An 18,855-nucleotide genomic window follows, 5' to 3' on the forward strand; every position below is an offset into this window, starting at 1 on the left:
GTGTGTGTGTGTGTGTGTGTGTGTGTGTGTGTGTGTGTGTGTGTGTGCATGCGTGTGTTCGCATGCATGTACAGGAGAAAGAAGAAAATCTGGGGACTGATGCCAGGTTTTTCATTTTGATCCCTCCCTTTTTTCATTATGCCCCGCCCACAGCCTCACCCCCGCTCCGTCCCCCTCTGCTAATGCCGCTGTCACCCTGGATGTGGACTTATTGCCCTCCCACTGTACTTTTGTTTGGTTGGTTTTTGTTTTGTTTTGTTTTTTTCATTTGCTTTTTTTTTTGAGACAGAGTTTGACTGTGTAGCCCCAGCTGGCCAGGAACTCACAGAGATCTACCTGCCTTTGCCTCCCAAGTGCTGGGTTTAAAGGTGTGCACCGCTATGCCTAGCTTCTCATTTGCTGTTCAAAGTTCACAGTTCTGTATTTTTCTAATCAAGGCGAAATATTCAGACATCACTTACCCTTCTAATTACCTGGTTTTCCACTTTCCCTGGAGAATCCACCCACACCCCCAGATCCCCAGACCAACAGACCATACCCAGTGTCCTATGCCACCTTTTAAATTTCTTTTCTATTTATTTATCTGTTTGTTTGTTTGTTTTTGTATTTTTGTAGTCCACACTGGCCTGAAACTTAGGACAATCCTTCTGCTCAGAGTTCCATATACTGGTATTACAGGTAATATGCCATACCTGGCTTCTGATAGCTTTCAGTCTCTCTGTGTCTCTGTGTCTCTGTGTCTCTATCTCTCTCTCTGTCTCTCTCTCTGTCTCTCTCTCTGTCTCTCTCTCTGTCTCTCTCTCTCTCTCTCTCTTTCTCTTTCTCTCTCTCTCTCCCCCCACCTTGAAGTCCTGTAAGAGTTTGTCTGTCTGTCTGTCTGTCACAGGGTTTCTGTATCTCAGGCCAGCCTCAGATTCCCTTAGAGTTCTTGCTGGTTACCATGCCTATATTCTGGTTAATCGTTTCTGGTGACCCAGTCTGGCATCAGATTTTCTTTCTCCTGTACACACACACACATACACACACTCACACTCATTTACCCCTTTTATTATTTTCAGTTCTAATCTCCCTCCATTGGTGCCTGGAAAACCCTCTCTGCTTTTCCTATTAACTTCTCTGAAGGAAAGTTGGGAACACTGAAGCCCGTTCGTTTTCTTTTTTTAGAGTATTTATTTATGTGTATGAGTGTTTTGTCTTCATAAATGTATGTGTACCATGTACGTGCCTGGCCCCTGAGGAGGTCAGAAGGGTACATTGAATCCTCTGTAACTGGAGTTACAGATAGTTGTTAAACTACCATATGAGTGCCGGGCATTGAACCTGGGTCTTCTGCCAAAACAAGAAGTGCTCTTAACCAACTCTCCAGCCCTGGAGCGTGCTTTCCAAGCGTGTGATATTGATACAGGTGCTTGACAGCAGGCCTTAGGAGCTCCAGACTGACTCACCATATATAGACTCCAACTACAAACTCATCCTAGGAGTGCCCTGTGCAGCATTGTGATTCTCCTGGCCAGTTTTTTATGAATAGCTCATAGGATGAAGAATGAGATGAGTGTCCTAACATTCCAGGAAAATGAAGAAAGAAAACAAATATGTGTGGCTGGGTGGGGGAAGCCTGGGATGGCGTCAAGTTCCTCAGTGAGATATGCTCACACTGGGGCCCGGTGCACCAGTGGTCAACAGCATTTGGTAAGCTGCACTGTACTGTACTTGCTGTTCTGGTGCACTTAGGAACCAGATCTTAGGGTGAACACAACAGAAATTCCCCCAAAAAGAAGGTGGAAAGGGTTTGGGGGGGGTTGGAGAACCGGTCTCAGAGATGGGGGACATGTGAACAGGGCTATAAAGAAAGGAATGAAAGGGAGAGGTGGAGAGGAGGGGAGAGGAGAAGTAGGACAGAAGCAAACTTTCAGAAGCCAGGAAGCAAGAACTCCAATAAGGATCATACAAGTTAGGACAATCCACTCGAGCATGATGGAATTTTCCATAGAGCCATTTTCTAGTCCTCCCCTCTAAATTCACTTTCCATTGAAGGGCCATCTGATTGATCTAAGTGGACCACAAACCTGATAACCAGCAACATCCAGTCTGACCATACAGGCAAAAAATTAGCAACCACCCCCCAATACCCGTATCCTCAGTGGAGATTTAAGGACTTGAACACAAACAAACAAACAAACAAACAAACAAACTCATTTTTAGGCTAGAAGGATGGAACAGTGGCTAAGAGCACTTGCTGTTCTTCCAGAGGACCCAAGCTTAGCTTCCGGTACCCATGTCAGGCAGCTTATAACAGCCGTAACTCCCAGCACCAGGGCTTCAACACCACCCTCTGGCCTCTGGAAGCACCCACATACAGTCAACACACCCACATACAGACAAACACGCACATTAAACTCAGAGGGCAAGGTGAAGAGATAACTCAGCAATTAAAAATACCACTGCTTTTTCAGGGCACCCAGGTTGAGTTGCCAGCACCCAGATGGTGGCTCACATCCATCTGCAACTCCAGTTCTAGGGACTCTGAAGTCCTCTTCTGACCTCTGTGGGCATTACATGCCTGTAGTACACAGACATCCATGGAGGCAAAGCATGTAGCCTGCAGGATGTTTAATCGCACTTCGAATCCTGAAATGGTGTTATTTACTGAAAAAATCTTGTTTCTGGTGGTGGTGTGGTTCAGCCTTAGCACACACCTTTAATCCCGCTGGCTAGAATACACACACACACACACACACACACACACGCACATGCACACACGCGCACACACACACACACCCTTACTACTCACCTTTAATCCTAATCAATGAAGGGAAAGTTAGTTTATAGAAAGAAGCGCCATGTTTGAAAGTGATGTCTAATTGAGTGGCAGACAAAGTGACGAATCAGAGAAAGATCTGACAGAATAGGATCTGCCCAACTCTCACGAGAAGAGAGAGGAAAGAGAGGCTACTTAAGGGAGCAGGGCAGAGAAAGAAAAAGGGGGGGCCAGTTTTACCTGGAAACAGAGACAGGTTGAAGAGAGAACAAGCTAGACATAGATAAAGACAGAACAAGCCAGAGAATGAGAAGGAGTCAGAAGGTTGGGAGAAATTGCCAAAGTTAGTATGAGGTCAAGCAAAGGAATTTAGTAAGAAACTGAAAGAAGCCAGATTGAATCAGTCAGCTTGAAGAGAAATTTGAGCCAAAACAGCTGAATTAACCTAGCAGGCAGAGATCAGAAAGAACAAGACAGGATGAGCTTATTCAGCAGGAAGTCTCAGAGGCAGAAAACATTTTAGGCCTAGATAAGATTGTACAGAAGCTAGAAACTTCCAGGACCAGGCATAGGTTGGAAGATGGAGGCAGTAAGTCTCAGAGACAATAATTATATTGGGAGAATAAAAGTTACTTTTACATAAGCATACATGTAAAAATCAAAGTTTAAAAAAACTCCACAAAATTACACACACACACACACACACACATATTCTCATTCTCTCTGAAACTTCACTTTAGAGTCAGGCCTAGATTGCTATAGCTCAAAGGATATCTCTGTGTATTGGGCCAGCATGCTTAGGTAGGATAGTCTTACATAACACTCTTGGAAGCAACTCTAACATTCAGTGTCACACCAGTGTTCTGGGTAGTCCACATCTCCTTTCACAGAAAGTGGTCTTCCTCTATGGTGAGACAGTAACCTTCTGTAAGTCTTTCCTGTCTTATCATTGGCTTAGACCCTTAAGGAAAGATTCAGTATTTCCTTTCTCTTTTAAGTAGATTTCCCCCGTGTAGCTACCTTGCCCACTGACCTTCATTCATTTAGAACCTAGGCCTAACCTTCCTACAATGTCACAATCATAGCCCAGATCCTTTCTTGATGTTGACTATAGGATAGTACCTGTGGAAAAGAGGCACAAATCTCTGAAAACTGTAGAGATCTGGTGCCTGCTCCCGTGTGTGTGTGTGTGTGTGTGTGTGTGTGTGTGTGTGTGAACCTGACCTCACCATTTTGGTTGAGGCGAGCCCCCAGAATCTGCTTAACTCTGTCTCTGCCCTCCCTCGTTCTGGGATTATAGACATGGCCCACCACAGCTGAGTTTTTTTGTGGGTGCTTGGGATCTGAATTCAGATTCTCATGTTTGAGCAGCAAACACTTTACCAACTAAGCCATCTCCCCAACCCTGAATCTGAGGTTTGGTTTTGCCAATGCAAGAGAAGATCTAGCCTAAGAAATGAGTGGAAGATAGGTAAAACCTTCAGTAAAAGATATCGTTGGGAGTGGAAATATAGCTTAGGAATAGAGTGCTCACCTACCGAGGGCAAGGATTCAATCCCCAGCATTAGGAAAGAAGAAAGGGAGTGTCTTGGTTTGGGTTTTATTGCTATGAAGAGCACCATGACCATGGCAACTCTTATAAAAGAAAACACTTAATTGGGGCTGGTTATAGTTTCAGAGATTTAGTACATTATCAACATGGTTGGAAACATAGGGGCATGCAGGCAGACATGGTGCTGGAGAAGAGGAGAGTTCTATGTCTTGATTTAAAGACAGCAGGAAAAGATTTCCCCATTAGGCATAGCCTGAGCATATGAGCCCTGAAAGCCCACCCCAACAGTGACACACTTCCTCCAACAAGGCCACACCTCCTAAGAGCCACTCCCTATAGGCTGAGCATTCAAATGCATGAATTTAAGGGGCCATTCCTATTCAAACCACCACAGGGAGGGAGGGAGGTAGAAAGGGAAGGATGAGGGTGGGAGGACAGACCTTTGCAGTTCTAGACTTGGCCCATACCTGGGATTAAAACAGGCTATGAGGAGACCGTGTCAGCGAGCTCTTTCATAAATCTTTATGTCCAGCAGTTGTTTTCTCGGTGACCCTCTATTTTTCAAGGTATTTTCAAAGATATAATTGCCTTCTGCTTCCCAATTGAATTGGTTGACGAAAGCACCATTTTATCCCATTTATCGAGAAGAAATTTGTTCATCAAAACTCCTGCACTTTACCCAAGATCACACAGCTTAGAGGTAACACCAGGCCAAGGGTCAAGACCCCATTGCTTCTAGGCATTTAATGAGGGAAATTAGAGATCTCTTCAAGTTGGGACCACTACTTACTTAGGGCTTGGCTACTTGAGACTCAACCTTAAAAGACCTCACTGGGGTGTTTCCCAGTGCCATGAACCAGAGAGAAATGACCAACCAAGAACATGCTCCTCCTGAACATTCCAGAGTCCTCTCAAACATAACCAAGCCCATTTGTACGTTCCTTTCCGGGCAGCCTGCATGTCTGGTGCATATGACACCAAGCCAAGAGTGGCTATTTACAGGTGTACGGGGACAGACAGAACTAGATCTGTGGACTGGGTTTCCATTGGTATGTAAGACCCCTGATAACACAGGATGGAGCTGGGAATGGGAAAAGAAGTACAGAAGGCCCAGAACTCAGCTTTCAGCACATTGCCCTCACTCTGTCAGAAACACTCAGTTGTCCCAAATTCTAATTTCACACCTGGCTTCCAGGTTGTAGGAAGACATTTTCCCCCTATGGAAGACAGACAGAACCCTCTTTGCTTAACAGTTCATGAACTTGTTTTATATTTGTTAAATATTTAAACACACAACATTCCCTTTGTCCTTTTCCCCTAGGCCCTAAAAATGTTAAGGGTAGGTTTGGCTGACACATTGTTTTTCTTGTTCGACATCTTCAGTTAGTCTCCCACAGGATGGTTTTATATAGGAAGGTTGGTTTTATATAGGAAGGGAAGGATGAATCTGTGAATCCCAACGAATCCTGCAGTTTCTGGCCTACCTATGAAAACACAGAGAGGCTGGGGTTGAGCCGCAAATGCCAGAAGTGGGCTGTCTCCTAATTGGTCACAGTTCCCACCTGTCTCCCTTCACTCATTTTGGTGACCTCTGGCCTCTCTGGCCACTAGGGCGTTTGAGTTTGTCACCCCTGATTTAAGGCCTCCATTTAGATACGTCCCTTCTATATGAAGTCACTGGGCTGCCCCATTAAACACCTGGTTTCTGCCTCTTCTCTTCGACGTGCCTCAGAGAAAGTTGGAGGCTGGTTTTCCCATCAGCCAAGTGTAAGTTCTTAAAACTTCAGGATGGGATAAATGCCTGTGATTTTGGCAACTCAGTCTCTAACTTCTGAGTCTTGGGGACTCGTTAAACAACAACTAAGAATTTCAAGAGAGCAGCCTCTCTGCAGGGGTCCTCTCCTTTCACAGAACCATGTGAACTGGAAACCAGGCAGCATGGATTCCTCGCTCTGACCCCAGTGAGGGAGGCAGATTTTTGATAACCAACAAAGAGCTTTTGTTCAGGTTTGCGTCAGGATAGATCAACTCTCCCCAATTGCGCGGCGCCATTTACTTCCAGGCTCATCTTCCCTTTCTGCCCCCAAAAGAACCCTCAGCCCTTCCTCCACAGGTCCAGTCCCCAGCGCCCCACCCCCTCCTCCTCTCGGTCTGGAAAACAGCTTTGCACGCTAACCTCCAGGGGCATTCACTGGCTTTCCCGCGGGGTCCCCAGCCCCACAGGCTGCCAAAATAGGCTCTTTACACTCCGTAGATGGGAGAGAAAAATATGCTTGTTCCGTTGCAACTGTCAAGCAAAGGACGTGCTGAGCTCAGATAGAAATAGCAGCAGGGTCAGGGCAGGGCAAGGCCCCAGCATTTCATTAGCTCGGCTTGGCCCAGGGTGATTAAATGCACACAGTGGCCTATGAATGGGGCCATGGAGGGCAGCGCACTGTGCAACACAGGAAAATCATTCTTTGGGTGCTGTCAGCTGGCTGAATGGGACTTAATCATCGGGATAATGAGAACCCATTTCCATTGTTTTAATTTGACGGAAGGAGTGAGAAAGAAGGACCTTTTCCCCCCTCTGGGTGAAAAGATGTTAAACTGTGGCCCATATGTTAAACGGAGTCCCATATCCTCCACGCTGCTGTCGACTAAGCGTCGAGGTTTGGTGCTTTTTACCACTGCAGTAAGAAGAGTGTGAGCACCGAGTTCTTGTTGGTACTTCCTTTGTAGATCCTGTGATAAACGGGATCTGTCTTCGGTGCTGGCATCGGTCCCCAGCAGCTTCACCAAAGCATCTTTAACAGAGAGAATCCACTGGGTAAAGGTGACTAGGCTCGGCCCCTACAAAAGGCTTCAGCCATGAGTGAATCCTACCGTGTGCCTTTATCTTTCCCCTTTTTAAAATTTTAAAGGTAGGTGTGTGTGTGTGTGTGAAAGAGAGAGAGAGAGAGAGAGAGAGAGAGAGAGAGAGAGAGAGAGAGAAGAGGAGAGGAGAGAATGTGTGTGTATCTTTCTGTCTTCGTGTACCAGCACACATCTGTGTCTGTATATAGTTTCACAATGTACGTGTGAAAGTCAGTGAACAACTTGCAGAAGTCTTTCCTTCCAGCCTGTGGGTTCCAGGTATCAAACTCAGGCCATCAGGCTTCATGGCAAGTGCCTTTACCCACTGACAAAGCTCACCAGTTCTCTTTTAGCTTAATCTCTCTCTCTCTCTCTCTCTCTCTCTCTCTCTCTCTCTCTCTCTCTCTCTCAATAAAAGGTTGAGTGGATTCAAGTTACCTACTCAGATTAAACAGAATTCTGAGCTTCTTGCACCTCATTTGAGGTCCAAGAGTCCAACACCACTGCAGACAAAACCTCAGCACTGTGGGGCTTGTCTGAACCTGAGCTCTGTGCAGAGCATTGGCCTACCATACACAAAGCCCCGAGTTCAAGCCTCAGCATCACAAAAAGTGAAACAGAACAAAACTTTCCAGAACTGGAACGGAGCCAGTTCGTTGGGATAACCCCTGGCTCCCAGGAGGCGGAACAGCTAGTAATTGATTCCCGCTCCCTCAGCTGGATCTTCTTGCTGTCCTTCCAAGATCACACACGTCATATGGAATCATGAGTTATTTATTCTCCAATCTGATCACTCATTTGTTTACTTCTATGGAAATCCATGACAGCATGCCCTCCCAAAAAAGTCAGCGAGGGAGACTTGAAACACAGAAGCACACCAGGGAGTTCTAACTCACTGTGCAACTCTAGAGAGGGGAAAATTGAAGTCGGAGTGGGGGGGGAGGAGTTGACAGCAGTGAAGGACACTTTGTAAACCTATGAAGGCCTGTGAGGGCCAAGGCTGGGGAGAATTTCAACCTAGAGCAAAAAATGGATTTGGGTGGTGTGTTTGAGAGCAGGAAACAGACGTGGTCGGAATGAAGACTCCATGTGGGGAATAAGATTCCATCAGAGTGAGGCCAGATGATGTGGGATTGTGAAAGCCAGGCAGGGCATGCTTTTCTCTCCCTACTCCATCTGTGGTCGTAAAAGGCAGGAAAGAATAGCCTGTGCTCATTCGTGGAGCACAAAAGGGGAAAGAATCTTTGATGGGTCCAGGATTTTAGGCCTGGGCTCCAGACTAGAGCTGGTGTGTCCTTTGGGACTCTCTTTCCCAATGGTAATTATGCAGATCCTTCTCCTGCTTAATACAGGCTAGTTTCTTCTGCTATTTAGGAATAGTCTTGCTATGTAGCCCAGGCTGGCCAGAAACACTCCTGAGTACTAAGATAATAGGCACATCCCTTCCCTTGAAGATTTGAAAGAACACAGATAGTGGGTTCTCCATGGCACAGAATGGACGTCTAAATAAACAGATGAAAGAGATAAATGGCCCATGCAACTCCTTTCCGAAGAGAAATATCCACCTTCTCCTCCAAAGCCATGTTCTGTACAGCCAATGTTCTGAGAAGGCACCAACCCATCAGCCTCAGCTATGGAAGCCCAGCAGGGACTCTCTGTGGCTGCAACAATTCCTTGTCCCTCCTTGCTGAAGGCATACGCCATTGCTTTGAGAACTCAGGAAGACTGGAGGGGAAAGTTGAGTCTAGGTGGTGTGTGGCATTCCTGGGATGGGTACTGCAAAGCAGTACAAATATTGTAGCAGTACAAATATTGAGGCCTTGTCCCAAAGAAGAGAGAAAATGCAGAGTGGCATTTGGAATGACAGATCTTACTATTTGTGATTTTGGAATTTGTGAGTTTTGTTCCAAGAACTCCAAACACTTAAAAATGTCTGGGAGTGACTGCGGTGGCGCGTCTCTCTAGTCTCCGGGGTCCACATTGGTTCTGTGCCGTCTGTAGACTCTGTCTCCACACTTTTTCTTTGCGGCTGTTTAAACTGCTCTGGCAGGGGACCAGAGCTTCGTTCTCAACACTCACGTCAGGCAGCTCACAACCTCCCATAACTCCAGCTCCAGGGGATCCATCTGATGCCTCTGGCCTCTGTGGGTACTGGCACTCACAAGCACATACCCATATACAGACACATGTAATACCCGTAATTGAGAAGAGAGTGACATCATAAATCCAAAGTGCTTCTGGTAGTGCTCATCTTCCTCCAGTTCATTGCAGCCTTCTCTGAACACACGCATGCTCACTTTGCCCCACGTGTGTCACCGTGCCACTCAATGCCAATGAGTGAAGCACCCAGCTCACATGCAAGACTGTGCAATGAACTATGGTGTCTTCACTACACATACAGTGTTCTGCGCATGTAAACATAATGGTTTGATTACAGAAGACAACGTCTTTTTTATATTTTCTACGACCATCCTTCAGTCTGTAAGTGTATTTAGATTGTACTGTGTTAGGATGTTCAATTTTTTTTAAGTTGCTGTTTGAGTTGCTGACTTGAGACTCATTTATCTTAAAATGTTAAATGAATTTTGGCTTTGGATTAGAATTTCCAATAATTTCTAAGACAACCCTGAATGAGCATCTAGAATTTTGCATTATACATATACATACACATACACATACACATACACATACACACACACACACACACACATATATATATATATATATATATATATATATATACATTTATATATGTAAAGTGGCTTTCTCAGTATTGGCAATCATGAAGCCAAATTAATCAAGTCTGAAATATGTTCAAAATGCTGTATATCCTGCAGCATCAAATATTCAGCCAAAATGTAATGTCTATGTAAATAAATATGTCCATCTCATTGATATGCAATGTCATATAATCTTTAATAAATAGCAAAATTACATGTCTATCAGAGAATTTTCAAATGTATGTATTTGTGTTTATGTGTAGATGTTTACATGCATGCAAAGGGAAACCAGAGGGTCACTTCAGACTTCCTCAGGAATGCTATCTTTCTCCCTTGAGACCAAGTCTTCCATTGGAGCTCGCAAATTGGGTTAAACCAGCTGGCTAGCAAGCCCCAGGGATTCTGCCTCCCCAGTGCTGAGAGTCTAAGTACATCACCATGCCCAGCAGTTTTATTCAGGTCCTTCTACTTGCAAAACAAGTACCTTATCAATGGAGCCATCCCCTAGGTCACTAAAGAATTGTTTTAAAATAAATCTTAGTTATTTATTGTCAGTAAATGTTTGAATTATATTGCACTTTTATATATCTATATTCTGAAGGTCATGTAAACATTTCTTGGGTGTGAAAAGAAATAACCAATGGGGAAGAAGATGTCCTGTTCTACAGATGGTTTTGTAACATCCTTCATCCCCTCTCTGGTTGTTCCTTTTGACCAAGTTAAACTTGCTGTTGTTTCTTCTGTTTAATGTTAGCAGTTTCAAATGAAAATTGTGTGTATGGTTACTTTATTCTTGTGTCTTCTTGGGTCTCTTTTTCTCATGTTTGCCCTTTTCCATTTCTACCAGTCAAGATTTGTCTTTCCATTCATGTGTCTTTTTGTGGTCTTTTTCTGGTTTTAAACTGGTGATAACTACCTTGTTGGGGTGACTGTCACCATCCACAGTGCAATGAGCCTTTTCCTGAAGTCCTTGTTCAGTGTAGATGTTGTATTGCTTTCTGGGAACCGGAGTTATTTTGCTAACCTGTTGACTCTTGGAATGTGCAACCTGAACTTCACCATCCTTTTGGACGGGCATGGGTTGAAATCCCTGCTTTTGTCTTGAGGTCATATAATCTTGTGAATGTAAGAAGATATCTTGAGATACCTCTTAGGGTTCTTGCTTTAGTCACAAAGAGATTGAACATCTATGGCCACTACTATGTCAGCCGTGTCCACAGATAAGAAGACAGCTCATTGCTTCTCTTATATAAAATATCTTCTACTAACTCTGTCTCTTTGTGCTCCCTATCCCAGTCAACTGGGATGTGTTTTTCCTGTTCCCTACTTTAATCCAAATTAAACTTTTGTAAGACTTGTTTTCCTTAAGCCAGAGCTCAACAAGTGTGTTCTTTAAAAGACCAGAAAGCAAATATTTTAAGTGTTGAGAATCAGGCTGTCTGTGTTAGTCAGACGTCATGTTGCTGTGACAAAATTCTTGACCCGGGCAATTTTAGGGAGGAGACATTTATCTTGTTCATAGTTTTCAGAGTTTCAATCCATCGTGGCATAGAAGGCAGGACAATGAAGAACAGCTTGCCTCAAGGCAGACAGGAAGATGAGACAGAGTTACGTTCTCTGCCCCTACCTGGCATTTGTCTTTTATTTTGTTTTACTTTGCTTTGTTTTTGAGACAGGGTCTCACCATGTAACTCTGGCTGGCCTAGAACTCACTATGTAGACCAGGCTGTCCTGGAACTTACAGAGATCCTCCTGCCTCTGCCTCCCAATTGCTGGGATTAGAGTATAAGCCACCATAACAGACCCTGGTTTTGTGTTTTTGAGACAGGGTCTTGTTATGATTCCCTTTGCATGGAGGCCATTTCATATGCTCTCGTAACTCCAATACACGCCTTGGTTTGCCAGGGTAGACTTGGGTCTTTTGGAGCCGTTAGTGAGTGCCTTATCATTCCAGAAAAAGTTAAGCAACAAGAATTGTCACTGTGTCCCTGGCAGGAAAAAGGGGGGGAGGTTATTTCACCAGGTATGAGGTTTAGTAGTTTAATTCTATTGTCTAAAATGGAAGATGATATGAAAATCCTGCCAGATGAGCTTATAGAGTTTGCTTCAGTTTGAAGTGGGTTTCTAATGGGGTAGTAGTCATCATCCGGCCTCCCTGCTTATCATGTTTGTCTGCCTGTCATGTTTTAACACCCAGCTTCCATACCCCCCCCACTAGAATCACTTTATTTTCAATCCCTACAGCTGAGAACAACCCCTCCTTGTCTTTATAGAGTGCTTTGTGATGGTCAAAGCACACAGCACAAATCACATTTCATAGTTAAGGCAATGGGTGCACATTAAAGGACTTGTTTTGATTGACATTGCTGAGACTTGGGACTCCCACCCAAGAGCTCTATTCATCAAACCAGGCAGCCTCCCAGGCATCAGAATAAAACAACAGTGAGAAATGAAGCCAGAGGCTAGAAATGGCTCTTCAGTTAAGCGAACTTGTTGTTCTTCCAGAGGACTAGGTTTAATTCCCAGCACCCACATCATGGCTTACAACGCCTATAATTCTAGTTTCTAGGGGATCCAATGCTGTCTTCTGGCCTTCTTATTCTGTGTACATGGTGCATGTACATGCAGGCAAAACATCCAGACATATAAAATACAATTTAAAGTTGAAAAGAAAAAAAGGAGCCAAACGATAAATTAATCCCATTCCGAATTCCAAGGAAACCTTGGAGTGTATATCAGGATTTTGGTGGGATTTGTTAGTGTGGCCCAGTAAAAGAATAGATACCTCAACAAACTTTGCACAAGATACATACATCTTGAAATCAAATCAACTAACCTTCTTGGAAATAACAAAACTTCATACCAGAACTTGGCTTGAATGAAGAGATTCACACCAAGCCTGAATCCACATTACTCTTTTGAAATGATTCAGGCACCCCAGTGAAGACCCCAGTGTCTTGCTTGTGCCTGACCATAGAGGTCACCTTCACAGTGGAAGGTTAATACTGACTCCAAAGTGAGTGAGCCACCGACTCCATCACTGCCACTTACTACAGCCTGTGCTCTGTGCTCCTTGGAAACCTCTTGCCTCAGCTTGGGCTTGACCCAACCCACTTAGAAGGAGGAGAGCAATTTTACAGCCCTGCGTGGAGCGACTCCAAGCCAGTCGTATCTATTTCCAAGTGATCTGACGCAGTGAGCAGATCATGTTTCCTTTGGAGGCTTGGCTGAGAAGAGCTGGGCTGGCAGGTCTGAGCCAGAGTGAATAAAAGGACTGTCAAGAAAAATCCCAAATGGCCTCTAAGGAGGGAGGACTAATGAAATGCTCAGGTCAGAGGTGGGGTGCTTTCTGGGGAGATTGTAAAAAGAAAGGAAGATGAGGTGAGCATGTGTGAAATTTGCAAGAGTCAACAATGACAGGGGGACGCCAAGCACACTGGCACATGCCCAGAACGCTCCCCGGAGCAGGCACCTAGCCTGAAACAACTCTCTCACACACACAAAAATCTAACTCTTAATTTGAATCTTACCTTTAATCAGAACTTTTATTGGAATTTCTTATGGTTGGTTACCTGTCCACCCTGCCCCCATCCTGCCAAAGCCAGCAGTGATTCTAAGTGGGTTTGCCAAAGACCAACAAAGCCCTGTATTCAATTATTCTTGTCTCAAGGAATAGAAATTAGGGAATTCCAGGAACGGGATGTGGGAACAACTGAAAAGCTAGGCTTCACTTAAAATCCTTGAAAAGAAATAAATACCTTGTTGTTGGGTTGGAAATAGAATTGGTTCTGCGCAGATCATTTGAAAAGTCAAGGTAACTCTTAGGACCCACTCTGGCCTCACGACTTTCTGCTAGGATGCTAAGAGCAGACCATTGACCATCATATCCCACAGGCATGTGTCTGGCTCTTGGTTCTCTTCTTTGGCTGTACGGGAGTATTTTAAAGGGTAAGACACAGTGACAAAGTTATTTTTCTTGAGCAGGAAGTGTGTGCCTCTGGCTACCCACGTATCAGTGGGTCCTTCATGATTCCTCTTTCCATCCAAACAGCTTGGCCACTGGATATGGTAGCAGCAAACAGCAGTCGTTTCCCTTTTGCCTCACGACCCTGACAGTAGGCTGGCCTGTTTCAGGGTCCTACTGTGTGCCAGTCATTGTCTTGGAATGCAACCAAAATATCCTTGCCCTTGGTGTCTCGGCTATGTATCTGGAGAGGAGCCACCTCAGGCAAAAACAGTGTGAGGAATACTGGACACTCAAGGGAAGGAACCACAAGAGTAAACATGAGAACAGAAGAAGCAATGCCTAAGGTCTTACTTAATCCTTTGTTTAAGGACCCCACATTGATTTCCAATATTTATTATCCATTTGTTATTCACACGGGCTTGGGGTTCAACATGAAGTGGGATATAGAATATAGAAAAAGGTTTCGAGGAAAGGGCTCATGTGTCTTAGTAGGCAGAGTGCTTGCCTGGCATGCATGAGGTCCCGTGTTGAATTCCCAGCACACCAGAAAACATGTGTGCTGCAAGCACACATATAACCCCCAGGTTTGGGAGGGGTTAGAAGCAAGATGATCAGAAATTCAAAGGTCATATTTGGTTCTAGAGTGGGTCTGAGGTCAGCACCTAAGGTATATGAAACTCTGTCTGTGGAACTGGAGAGATGGCTCAGAGGTTAAGAGCACTGTCTGTTTTACAAGAGAACTCGAGTTTGGGTCTTAGCACCCACAAGGTGGCTTACATGGCCCTGCAACTTCAGTTCCATGGAATCCAACGCCCTCTTCTGGCTTCTGTGAGCACTAGCCAAGCACACACATGGTTCACAGACATACATACATGCGACCAAACACCAAATACCTGACACCCCTATCCAGAGACAGGAAGAGAAAGAGGGAGAGAGACAGAAACAGAGAGACAGAGAAACAGAGACAGAGAGACAGAGACAGACAGAAAAGAGCAAAGGAAATGTAGGCAGGAAAGTAGCCATATGAAAGAAGGTAAAAACAGACTGGGGCATGGATGCTATGTTTGCTTGCCAAACCAGCTATAAACTTTGTTCTTTAAATAACAAATAGTTTCTTCGAGTCTTTCTACAGGTGTATAGATAGATGTCCACCATACTCCAGTATTCCCTACCCATTTTTTCTTACGTATCTGTTTGTTCCTGCTGGTTCCAAAACTGGAATGTAAACCACATGGACAGGAACTCTTTGGGTCAAAGGCACCTTAAGATCACCGGTTCTGAACACAAAGACTAGCAGAAAATAGCTACTGTGTTTGAACAGTTGTCTCTGGGTTGTAGAGTAGAAGGAGAACCAAGATGGCCAGATCCCAGGGGAAGGAATCTGTCATAGCTGGGAGGGGTTAAAAGCCAAATCTAGGTCGATGCTGGCACAGATGAAAAGGGCAGATATTAGTGAGAGAGGGAAGGTCAAGAGTGGTTTTAAGGTTTCCATTTGGGTATCTGTGGGATAGCAATGTTGTCAGCTGCTATAGAAGAGACAGGGGAAGGGCATGATGAGGCCATTGTCATGGGAGGCAGAGTCATGATAATAAATATGTTTTGGACATGTGTGATTTGAGGGAACCACAAAACGTCCAGCTGGAGTTATCCTGTAGGCATTTGGAAATACATGTGGGAAATTCAGGAAGATGACTGAGCCTGAGGAAGTAGAGTGTGGGTGATAAATGAAGCCAGCAGAGTAATAAGGTCACTCAAGAAGAGCAAACATATCTGAAAGAGAAAACAGAAGCCCAAACCTAGAGAAGATACCCTTTGACGGGACAGCAGCAAGAGAAGACGGGGAGGAAATGGAGGGAGAGATCTAAGAGGTAGGAGGAGGGAAAAGGAGGACTTCCAGCTACTGTTGACAACAGGTCAGGGCAAAGGTCAGTGGGTATAGGAGCTGTCACTCTGGGTGAGCAGTCTGCCCAGTTCTTAGCATGTTACTGTTACTGGGGAGTGCTTAGGAATTCTGGGCCATGAGACAAGCAAGCTGTGCCCATCAGGATTTGCTTCACCTACCATTTCCAGATGTGGTTGAGTGCTGAATGCTCTACCGATGTAAGGAAAGCCTCAGCTTGACCACACACCATCAGCTCCTGCCTCTTACTACCTCCTACCAAAAATGGCACTCATGAACTAAATAGGTGAGCGGCCCATATGTGGAGGTCTGGGTCCAGGTTCCAGCAGGAGTTTTAGATGCTGGGGCTGGTCCTCATGTCAGTGCTGATCTAGGTCTCTCGTTAGGCTAGCCTCCTTCCTCAGAAACCTCTACCACATCCAGTCCATCTTTAGAGATATCTCCATCTGTCTTCCATCTTGTCACATACTGATACCTTCCACATCCTGCTCATTCACCTGTAGTCACTGAAGTAGACAGAAATGACATGAAAACTTACAGAGAAGATGCTTCAGAAAACATCACCACAGAGATGCTTTAGCTTAAGTGGGGAGAGTTAGCTGGGTTGGGTATCCACTCAGTCCACAGAGCCCTTAAGTCATGAGTCTGTAGTGAATCACGGAGGGAGGGGAAGCAGCCTGGTCCTCTAACCTTCTTCCTCCTTGGAATACATAGATCCCTTCTAGGTGATGCTCTCTGACAGATTGGGGTGGGAGGCTGGTCATCAGTCTCCTGCACTTTTCCAGGGTATTCTTCCTCCCTAAGAAACAGGAGGCCAGGTTGAAGCAAAATATATTGAGATGCCCTGACACAGAACACTCCTCAGCCTCTCTGGTCTCATTGTCCACAGCTAAATCACTCTGACCTCCGGGCCATTATTATCGATGGAGTCCTTTTCCATTTCTGCACGGGTTGGCCAGGACCACTTAGGAAAGAGACATACAAAACGTGGTCCCTTTACTAAACGAATCCAGAGCAAACCCCCGGTGGAAACCCCACCACTACACACACACAGAAATTCAACCTTTAGGGTCCTGCTTTGGAGGCTCAATGAAACCTCCTGGAGGCAGAAGAAGCCTGGAACCACTTTTTGAAAAGCTGGGTGCAACTCTCTGAAGCCAGATGTGTTTTTCTCTCTTCCTTGCTTCCCTTGGTCTAGGAAGCTGCTGGCCGGCTTCCCATCTTGCCCTCAATTCTCCAGTGCTCAGAACCCCTGCTGAGATTGTCCTCTTCCTCTGGGACTCCCCCCACACACACACACACAGCCCAGCCCAGCCCAGCCCAGCCGCATACCTCCACTGAGCTCCTGCCTCACTGCTATTCATCTCCAAGCTGGGCTTGGCTGCAGATGCTGTCAATATGGTAACTTTAGACTCCCTGATTGGAAAGGGTTGCAAGGCCAGTCAGACAGCCCAGGGAAGAGAGCAGTTTGATTTACTCCCTGCAACTTTGAGCTGGTTCCGCCCCTCCCTCTTCGCCCGAGCTGTGACCTCCTAGAGTCCCATACTGTGTTCACAGCAGAGGGTAAGAGAGAGGGACCGGGCAGTGATCTAGGCACGAGGTTGGCCAACACCATGAAGCAGCTGAGGAGCCAGAGATGCAAGCCATAGTAAGCATGGAAGGGGTACTGATGGGACAAAACAATGCTCAAGGCCTGAGATGCCAGGATTATCCTCCCATCCAGGGCTATGGTGGGGGCATCCTGCGGGGAACAGGGAGATCTTGAGGGCCCTGGCCTCTCTGAGTTTTCTCTCTTTTCTGTCTTTTCTCTCCTGAGTTCCCCAGTTGGGAGCTGTCACTTCCCGAGTACTTCTGGGAATTCCCAAAGTTTTAGCTACCCTCTGACAACCTCTTCCAGTTCTTAAGACCTCATTTGCATTTGATTTCAGGACATCTAAGCTATCTAAAAATTCAAATCTCCTGGAAGCCTCTGAGGCCAATGGTTTAGGCTCTAGAAGTTGGGGACACTGGGAATTTTGAGCTTCAGAAGTTATCCTTCAAAGTGCCACCAGAGATGTTCCTAGCCACCTGTGATATCACCTCAGAAGCTATATTAAATTCAAGACTCTTGATCTATGGCTTGGTTAGACTAGAGCCCATGAACACTGAGGGAAGGGAAAACTGATTTATATGAACCTCAACCCTCATACCAACGAATCACACGTCCTTATTAAAAAATGGTTAGTCCGTATCCAGGGCGTAATCTATAGGGCAGACACATTTTAATAGAAGGATCCAGAAGAAGGAAAAGGTCCAATAGATATGTCTTTGCTCCTAAGTCCTGGGGAAACTAGGCTGGAATTCTGCTGTTCTCCCTGCTGAGAGGTGCTGGGCTCATGTTTGGTTACCTCTGGTGACAGGCAACTTGCCACCAAAAGGCAGCCTAGTCAAACTTTGGCTGGTTCTGACCATTGGCCAATAACTCTTTATTACTGTGCATTCCCCAGCTGTCACCAGCATCTGTTTTGGATAGGGAGAGGGGGAGGATTAGGAGAACTCAGATGCAGGGGTCATTCTGATACAGGAAGAGAACAGAACTCTTCCGAGGGTGAAGGAGTCCTCGATTCCCTTCTCATGTCATGTAGTGCTCCAGTCTGTACAGTTAACAGGGTGCTCCCTTCTATAAATAGTCACAGGGTGCTCCCTCCTATACAGCCACAGGGTGCTGCCTTCTGTGAAGTCACAGGGTGCTGCCTTCCCTTCCTTGCACAGCCACAGGATGCTCCCTTCTGTGAAGTCACAGGGTGCTCTTCTGTGACAGTTACAGGGCACTCCCTTCCAGTCCTAGGGGTACCAGGTACCACATACTTAGTTTTATTTGCTTTTTTTTTTTTTTCCTTTTTTGCCTAACAATATGGTCCTGAGAACATTATACTTGCTTTTTGCTTTTGCGTTTGTTTTTTGAGACAAGGTTTCTCTGTGTAGCCCTGGCTGTCCTGGTACTCGCTCTGTAGACCAGGCTGGCCTCAAACTCAAGAGATCCACTTGCCTCTGCCTCCTGAGTGCTGGGATTAAAGGCGTGTGCCACCACTGCCTGACTACTCACTTTTAAAGATAAGTGGCCCTTTCCTATGGCAGTCACAG

Source organism: Grammomys surdaster, unplaced genomic scaffold (genome assembly GCF_004785775.1).
Source record: "Grammomys surdaster isolate TR1022 unplaced genomic scaffold, NIH_TR_1.0 127, whole genome shotgun sequence".
NCBI classification, from domain to species: Eukaryota; Metazoa; Chordata; class Mammalia; order Rodentia; family Muridae; genus Grammomys; species Grammomys surdaster.